The sequence below is a fragment of the Phyllostomus discolor genome, chromosome 4 (genome assembly GCF_004126475.2).
Source record: "Phyllostomus discolor isolate MPI-MPIP mPhyDis1 chromosome 4, mPhyDis1.pri.v3, whole genome shotgun sequence".
Taxonomy (NCBI): Eukaryota; Metazoa; Chordata; class Mammalia; order Chiroptera; family Phyllostomidae; genus Phyllostomus; species Phyllostomus discolor.
This window is the reverse complement of record NC_040906.2, coordinates 164,506,872-164,516,480: the sequence shown is the minus strand read 5'-3', so window position 1 is coordinate 164,516,480 and position 9,609 is coordinate 164,506,872.

The following is a 9,609-nucleotide window of genomic DNA, read 5'->3' as shown; positions in this document are numbered from 1 at the left end:
ATCTCATGAAGGAAATGAACCAAAGAAGGAAAAAGTCAAGGTAAGAGTGAGAGGAGATGGAAGGTCGCTCTAAGAAGGGCCCAGCTAATTTCTAGAAAGCTTATCCGTGAGCAGTCTGGTCAAATTGTTCAGTGTGTTTGACAGAGTCTGCACGACAACTGGCGTGTGCTCCAGAAGCTGCTCCTGTGTTTTCTTCCTCCTGAACCTCTCTTCTCTCAGCAGACTCGGAGTAAGAAGCGTGTTGTGCAAGAAGCGCATTGTAAAAGGCCGGAGGCTTTGTTCTGGGTGGGAGAGCATGGTCTCTTGAAAAATAAGGCAACCTCCTTCTGGGCCTTGAAGCCTGACAGTGTCATTTATGGAGAGACACAGTCATGCTGTAAATGACCAGAGACATTCCAGAATTCATGACTGTTGTGTAACAACAACACTTGAAGGGTGGCTGCAGGCACGAGGCACCGCCCGCCCTCCCAGTGCCAGCCGGTCGGTCGGTGACTTGCAGAAGAACCACGCCCTCTGGAATGTGGCTTTGAGAAGAGGAAAGGCCAGCCTTCCTCCTGTCCCCACACTGGCTAGGGGTGGAAACTGGACCGACTGGAGGAACGGCTCTATTTTCAGGGAAAGACAAACTGCGCTCATTGGGAGAGAGTACTGCCTGCCCCCTGCTCCGAGGACAGCCTACAGGGAGGGTTTGTTTAGGACTCACGTGTATGAGGAAGTGTCGCGGGGCAACACAATCCAAACAGCCTGCCACCGAAGATGATTGCAGCTCAGGCTCCATTAGAAAATTGGAGGTGAAGGGCCCTCTCCTCCCCACGGTCCTCCAGTCACCGAGTTGCTGGAGAGGACATTCCATTCCACTGAGAGAGAGGGGAGACAAGATGGCAGCTCTAAATTACATGTGCAACAGGCCGGGAGGCTTGTAAACATTCAAGGAGTTGATTGTTATTTTCATTCCTCACTGGTTTGGTGGTGCAAATAACAACTCCATAAACTGCTGAAGCCCAGCTGGAGTGCTGAGGACAGGCGTTTGTAAACCAGAGCATAGCACGTGATGAATATTCATGGTGGAGTGAATCTGAGCTACTCCCCCAGCAGGTCAGCTAGTGCGTGAACTCGAAACAGGCCTTGGTATGGAAATTAGGTCTATAGGTTTAACCAAAGAGCAGCGCTCAGGGTGAGTGGCATGATTAAGAAATGGCACTACACAGAGGCTGAGGGGGAGCAGGAGAAAAGGAGTCACTCACTGGATGTAGCCTTGCAGCTCTGCAAGATGAAAACATTCTAGAGATCCGTGGCACACCGGCGTTCCTATAGTCAATGCCACTGAACTTGGTAGCATTAACTTAACGCTTAAAAATGGTTAGGATAGGGTCAGTTTTGTTGTCTTTAAAAAAAATCACGGTTAAAAAAGACAAGTGTAGAAATATTAGAGACTGTTCCAGAGCCGCTGAGGCCCAAATACACGGCTGTGCCCCAAGTCCACCCCTTGCCCTTCTGTCCCACAGGAACAGGTGCCAGGGAGCCAGGTACAAGCTGATCTTGGGCTACACAGAGGTGACTGTGGTGGCTACTCTTCGGGCTTCCCAGAAGCACACGTCTTGAACTACACGTTCTTTCCTTTGTCTGATGACTTCTCCCACCGCCTCAACAGGATCAGGAGCGTAAAATGAAGCGCTTTGCTGTTCTGAGGATGTCAGAGGCTGGCCAGGGTGGGTGCACTGTCTAGGCCAGAAAGGAAACCTTAGTGATGTCTCCCCTCCCTCTCCCACCAACCCCCCTGCCAGGCCCCCAACACCTTCTACCCCCACAGGCACCATCAAAAGGGACTTTCCCTCTCTAACCACCAGGGTCTCCAGTGGTGAGCAAAGACGATGACAAAAGACGTGATGTGGTTTCTGCTCAGTTAGAAGCACAGGAAAAACTTTCAAACACCCCTTAGAAGGGAGAAAAACCCAAGTACGGAAGGAAGTCTGTGCACCCTCAGCCCCTTTTTTTTTTTTGGTCTTGCAGAAACAGATGCCTCGCTTTTGGACAAGCCCCCCACATGCCCAATGGACCTCGGACCCTACAAGGAGAGCCGGGGTCAAGAGTGCCTGCGAGCACATGCTCATCTCCACCTTCCACGTTCAAACTCTCATCTCTCTAGTGCGAACGAGACTTGGAGCTTCATCTGAGACACTTCTCTCGTTTCTGAGTGACATAGCTAGTTTTAAAAGATTTCTTCCTCCTTTTTTTTTAAACCAATTCTTTTAAAAGCATATAATTCTTCAGGCTTTATATAGATGAACAACAATATATTATACTATCACACTAACGTTGGAGGGAGGATTGAAACAGCTGTAACCTATCTAAGATGGGCTGAATGGTTTGCTTCAGATAATGTAAGTTTCAGTCTGGAATCCACGTGTAGTTCAAAACCAGAGAAGACAAAAACTACCAATTTGAAGCAATCCGACTATAAATCTTGCCGGGTTCCTGTTGGTTGCAAAAGCTGTATAGCAGGTGGGCATACTGAAAGTCCTCAGATAGTTCTTAGAGGAACCGTGCCTTTTGGGATTACATCGCCCTGGAACAAGAAGGTAGAGCAGACTGGTCTTTCTCAACTCTCATCTCTGCCTCCAGGTACACCGCTTCACTGTACCTGGTCCCTATTTAAACCAGAGAACATGCCTTCTTAAATTCAGAAGTAACAAAGTTTTATTTTTTAAATGTGTACTTGAAGCAGAAAATATTTCCATTTATATGTTTCCTCTCCTTTGTAGAAAACACAGACTCCCCATGCTTTAAAGTGGAATGAATTGAAACACACTTTATCTAAAATAGCATATGAATTTCTGCCGTTGCCCAATGCCTCCTTTCTGGGGATCACTGTGCCCTTCAGCTGCAGCTGCTGGGCCTCTGAGGCTTGCTCTGACGGGGCGGCAGGGGGCGGTTAGCTCTATGCCTCGGTTTCCTTTCTGGGACACTGTTGACCTGGGGCTGACACAGAATCACTGAAGCCTGACGCCCACCCTTTTGCGCACACAACAGCACTCAATCTGGCACTTTGGGGAGGAACTGGCCACCCCGCCCCTGCCCAGAGTGATAAAAATCTTTCAAGAAAGGGTCATCTGGAAGCAGCTCAGCCTCAGAGGCCCGTGAGTTTGTGTGGAGTTCTAAGAGGGGTGGATTCAGAGTAATGGGCTGGAGTAGACGGCAGTCCTCCAAGACTGCCTGCTCTCCTTTCTTTCCTGAAATGTCTGCAGAACTAGTTAAGAGTCAAGCTCCTGACCGGCAAAGACAGTAATTTAATGCTATAAAACTCTGCCGTTTGGCAAGCCTGCCTGAAGTACAAACAACATTAGTGACTCCTGCGGGCCCTGCCCAGCTCAGTGACAGCAGCATTGTCTGACCTGCTCACGTAGGAAGCAGAGTCAGGGAGCTGGGGTTCAGTTTCCAGGTCCAGCAGGGGCTCTTCAGGTGGTTTAGGCATCTGGGCACTCTTCTGACCATCCATCCATGCTTTATATTCCCATTTCTAGGAGGGAGATACTCAATGCCCAGCCCTGCCTACCTCCTTCAAGAAAAATACTCAAGGAGGAAAGCACACTGCCTTAAACCACTGGCACAAGGCTGGGTACTTTTTGCAGGAACAGCAAGAGCAGGTACCAGGATATGTTTTGAGGAAAAGCTCAGCCTTTTGGCCAGATGTATAGAACTACGGTTTCACCCTGGTTATTAAAAATGAAACAGATGCATTAAAATCGAACCTCATTCTTTGCACAGCCAGCCGTATGCATGGGGGTTAGCTGCTTCACGGGCCACTTGGGCCACGTTCCCCTGGTGGGCCGCCTGCCTCCCTTGAGTCTGCCAGAGACAAGGGTGTGCTCAGGGAGGGTGAGTGCTGACCCACAAAGCACTCCCACACCAATGATCTTGGAATTGTTGACCACCCATTTCCTACCTCCTTTCTGTTGGAGCAGACAATAAAAATTAGGTGCATGCCAGCAGTTCTGACACAGAAGTATGTTTTACACTTGGAATGAGAAGGGGGGCACCCTGCCTCTTTGGAAATAGCTTGTTCTGTTTGCACCAGCCATTCTTCCTGATGCTTGACCTGCTTCTGATGGGTGCCCCGGCACTTCCGTTCCTCACTCCTCTTCCTGATGCTGGCGGGCGAGGTCACACTGATAGAACTGATTCACTTCCCAGTGCTCCCAGGGCTTCCTCAAGTGTGCATGGGGAGGGGGCAGTGCTGCCATGATTGGCTTATCATTTGCTAGCCCTGAGCCCAGAAGCAACCCCAAGAAGGGTGCTCTGTCAGCTCGTGGCACAGAAGACCCTGTGTCCCTGTGGGAACACACCACCGAGAAGGACAATGAGCACTGAGCATGAAATCACGTTCTCAATTTCAGAAAAAGGCAGAGACAGGCCAGGGCTTCAGGCCTCATTAACTCCCCGCTTCTCCTTTCCCCAGAAGGGTTGCTCATCTTCCCCTGGCCCTCACCCCTGGGTTTGTCAGTGTCCCGTATGTCCTCAGGAGGGTGTCGCCTGCCTTGTAGTGTCAGCAGGTTGGAGAAATGGCCAAGTCACGGTTTTTGTGTGCCAGGCAGCAAAATGGCCCACATGGGTCTGTGAGGAGGGTAATCACAATGAAACTGACACTCAAGTAGAAAACGGTGCCCGCCCACGGGAACGGCCCTGCACCAGCTGCTGCAATGTAGGTTATGCGCAGAGTTGCTGCTCAGGCCAGCCTCTGGCTTCCACGAGCTTGTGATTCAGTAATAACTGGAAGCACGATCGCTTTTTCACTCACTATTTTTTAACGGTTTATTCATAAAGCAATTTTTCACTTTTCACTTATTTTCAGCCCCTTTCACATCTATCTACTCACAGTTTCTGTCTTGGTTTAACCTTTCCCTCTCTTCTCCTCCCTCTCTCTGCTTCATTTTTCTTTATTCCCTTTTTTAAACATTGAACCGTTAAAACAGTATTGAGGCCTTGATTGCTTCGCTAACCATTTTGTTTCCTTTCCACGTCTTTTTAGGTTCCCTCTGTTGGGTTCTCACTCTCTTCTGTAGCAACCAGTAATTTTGTCTCCCCCACCTTTTGTGTGTGCCAACGAACTTAAATCTTTCCTAGTCTTCCTACAAGTATGCCTTTGCTTAAAAAAAACCCATAAAAACCAGAACCCACTAAACTAAATATCTTAGAATTCATGCAGAGCTCTAGCAGAGCTTGACTTCAGCACAACCCATTATTTCCATTAAAGAATCTTGATTCCTTTCAGATGAGCATATTAATTCCTGGGGCAAGTTCATGGTTCTCACAAATTAGCAGGACATTTGTGAACCCAATCTCTTTTGCCAAAAGAAGCCACAATAGTTCTTTCCATACAATCCTGTTCCTCATTTCCGTTTTCTCTGACATCTGCTGTCTAAATTACAAATACCTGCCCATAGCAACACTCAGAGTTCCAAGGAAAACAAACCCAAAGAAAATAAGAGAAAATGATGGGATCTTAGCTTCTGGAGAGATGTAATACTTCCAAAAGAGCAGGAAGGCAACCTGGGAATGACTTCTTTATTTTATGGATCAGGAAACTGAGGCCCAGGGAAGTTCCAGGACTATCTTGAGAGCATACAGTTATCTGGAATATATTTTAAAATATTTTATGAAATATATAGCACAGTTCATTTCACGGTATCATGGACTCTTCCCTCAGAATTAAACAAGCTCTTCATACACATGATGTCTGTCCAGAAAAAATCCAGCCATTGCTCGTATAATGAGAACAGGTGTCTAGGGGCTGAGCCAGGACTAGATCTAGGTATCTAAACCCCTGGTTCACTGCTCTGTCTACCACAGTGAGAGCTCATGATCTCAGTTCCCACCTTGGGTTGGGTATATTTTTAGACTGTGGCCCAGGGAACCACAGACAGCATCAAATCACCCCATTAATGATCCTTAGCTGGCTGGTCTCACAACAACTCACTATCTGTTACTTATGCTGAAACTGGGGAGGCAAAGAAGGGTTTCATGGAAAGGGACCCAGGGTTTCCCTTTGCATGTGTGGATGAGAAGCAGTACCCAAGGGAAGCCACGCTAATGGGAGGAGGCGAGCCGAAGAGAGTCTCTTCCCTTCCCACAGAGTAGCTGCATGGAAAGGCTGCTGGCCTGGAGGCTGCTTTGCAGAGCGCCAGATGCTAGGTGAGAGCAGCACCATGCCTCATTTTCTACTCCTCTCGGGATCCCTGGGGAGAACTCACTGTAGAATATATTTTAAAGTATGTTATGAAACATACAGCACAGTTTATTTCATGGTATCATGGACTCTTCTTCAGAATTAGACAAGCTCTCTAGATCTTCCTTTCATACACATGAGGTCTGTCCAGAAAAAATCCAGCCACTGTTAGTATAACAAGAATGGTTTGCATAACATTGAAGTAACTTGGCAGCCAAGGAGAGTGGACCAGAATACACATACATAAACAATGATTGACTGCACCGTACTAGTCAGTGGGGGCACTAGGTGCCATTGAGTGAGCATGTGTACTGTGTGGCTGTTGCATTCAAAATTGAGCAAGTAGAGCAACAAATCTGCATCAAATTTTGCATAACGCTTGAACATTCCTCCACAGTAACTATTCAGGTGATTCAGAAGGCTGCAGCTATGGGCAACTGATGATTGGGAGCTTCATCATGACAGTGGGCCCGCTCATGCATCATACCTCGTGCAGAGGTTTTCGGCAAAACATCAAATCACCTGTGTGATTCAGTCTCCCTACAGCCCAGATTTAGCACCCTGTGACTTCTGGCATTTCCCAAAATTAAAATTATGTTTGAAAGGGAAGAGATGTCAGACCATCAGTGAAATTCAGGGAAATACGATGGGGCAGGTGATGGCAATTGGGAGAACTGTGTGAGGTCCCAAGGTGCCTACTTTGAAGAGGCCTGAGGCATCATTGTCCTATGTACAATGTTTCTTGTATCTTGTATCTTCTTCAATAAATGTCTCTATTTTTCATAGTAGATGGCTGGATGCCTTCTGGACAGAGCTCGTATATTCCATATATACACACACAATATAGCTATATAGTTTCTTGGAGGCCCCCAAAACATGAAGGAACCCTCTCTACCACACCCTTGTATCTTTCTTGTCCCCAGCTGCATGATCATTTGTAAGTTGATAGAAATCATTGAATTATAGACCTAAGAAAGGCTTGCCAGAATATCTTGTACAGCACGCGCTCCCAAACAACCTGACTGCTTTCTAAGGCTCCCCAGGAAGGAAACCCTACCCCCTCCCTGCCATGGAAAGGAGCCTGTTGTGTTACAAGCCCTAAAGATCAGTGCTAGTCTTTGTAACTTAAAGTCCCTTCTGCTATGGTTTCATTTCATTTCCTTTGCTCTGCCTCTCACCAGCAACGTAGGACAGCTGGTTGCCATCACCCACAGGTGAATCTTCCAGATACTTAGATGGGAAGTTTTGCCACAATTCTGTGAGAACAACCCCCTTTGGTTAACGCACTGAAGAATTTCTTACCAAAATCACTCTTTGGCACTTAATCTATCACTTCTTTGCTTTCTTGTTGGGGTAGGAGAAAACTACAAGGTGACTACATTCACATTTAAGCTACTAAAAGCTTCCGTCTGAAATGCAGAGAGCAGGAAATGTGGCCTGGCAACTTTGGTTCGTTACTTTGAAATCTGGAAGAAAGAGTGAACTTGAAGAGTTTGTTAGTTTATAGTGAAGCCAGGCATGGAGAGTAGTTGCATAAATCAGGTTAAATATAACTTTTTGAAATCTTGCTAAGTTGGGTGTTTTTTATTTTGGCCTAAATTACATGATTAAGGCTGCATTGAGATTAAAATCATGTCTCATCTATCAAGCAGCCTGCAGCAGTACTTTGAGCAAATGGAACTGGGAGTTTGGAGGACTTGAAGCTTGAAAAAGGATGATGGAAGGCTTATCCCTGGGTCCTGGAACATCCTTTTCCCATTGCTATGTACCCACATGTGGGTTCCAAAGAGGTGGCCCAGTGTTCAGAATAATCTGATTTCTTCTGGCCAGAAGATGATAATGGACCTGTTATGGGTAAAGAACTCTACAGTCTCCTAAAGGAAAGTGTCTTCTGAATTGGTTCAATGATCACATTCCATGTAACTTCTCTGTTACTCATTCATTGTTTTTGCCGCCATCCACTGTGGTGTAGCCTTCCTTTCTAGACTAGACTACCCCACAGGCCTGGGTTTACAGTGCCTTCATTTCTCTGCTCTGGCCTTTTCCTATCATCTCTTATTTTAAAAAGGCCACACACACACACACACACACACACACACGATTAAATAATGAACAGGTTCTAAACTGATTTCCTAATCACCGTCCCCCACCCCCCCAAATCTAGAAATGTGCCCATAAACTCTCGTGGAACCCTATATTCTATACATTCCATTACAGTGGAGAATTGAATGCAGCATTTTTTTAACAAAGCTTTTATTTTAAGGATTCAGAAAAAGGTGATTTCTTCACTTTTGTTTTTGCCCTTTCACCAACAGCTGCACGAAGCCTCCATCCAACTGTGTGGGTGCCAGCAGGGCAGACCCGTAGTCCTAGCGAATATTATCTTTTCATGTAACGTTTCATTAAACAGCCAAGTCCTCAAGTGTTCCCAAGATCTATAACTCTCAAGGAAAAAAAGACATACTTTGCCAAGTAAAGAACTATGATTTATGACAGTAACTGTTACTCTCTGGCTCTTATTGGTCTTTGTTTTGAAAAATTATTACCACAATAGTTCTGTAGAATTTAGTAGTTCAACCAGCACCATTTGGCACATTTATGACAATAGGGTTCTGGTTTTCTTAACTCCACAGTTACGTGTTGGCAGCATTTCAAGTTCTTGGCACAGATGTTTAAGTGAATATAAAGAAGAAACATTAAAAAATTGGGCAGTTCCGACTGCCCACATGTAAGAAGGAGCATTATTTTCTGAGCATGCTGTTAGCATGCGCATGGAACCATGAGCTGAGTAATGGATGACGTCGCAAGCATGAAAACCATTTGCAAAGGGCTTTTAGATTTTTTTTCACTGAGGGCACTAACACTTTTTAAAAAGCATCTCCTATTCACATCTATCAAGTAAACTCACATTTGTTTGTGCCTGGAAACAGGTTCGTTTCTAGAGCAACCGTGCACGAGTAGATCCCCTCTCACATGACCCTTGGGGCCGCACGGCCACACTGCCATGACGCCTGGGTTTCACACTAACGATGCCCAGCTTCTGGTAAAACAGCAGCTTTCCTGAATTTACATGCACAAGTGGCAAACCTACCTCTCAAGTTAAGTTGTGAAGAAAAAAACATACGGTAGGCTGTAGGGCAGGAAGACTCTGCAGAGGCACAGAACACCTTACTTGCAGCCTGCTCAGTGTTGGCTAGCTACCGATGGGCAAAGTGTCCCTTGACAGCTCCCCAGGGCCCCCCACCCGTGAGTAGGCTGGGTCTACGCACACACACACTGGCACAAGGCTGGGAGGGCATTTCTGGAATCAGTCCAAGCCTGCCTTACCTCCCCACTGTGCCATGTACATCAACAGAGTAAAAAAAAAAAGTCCAGTAAAAGTAAAC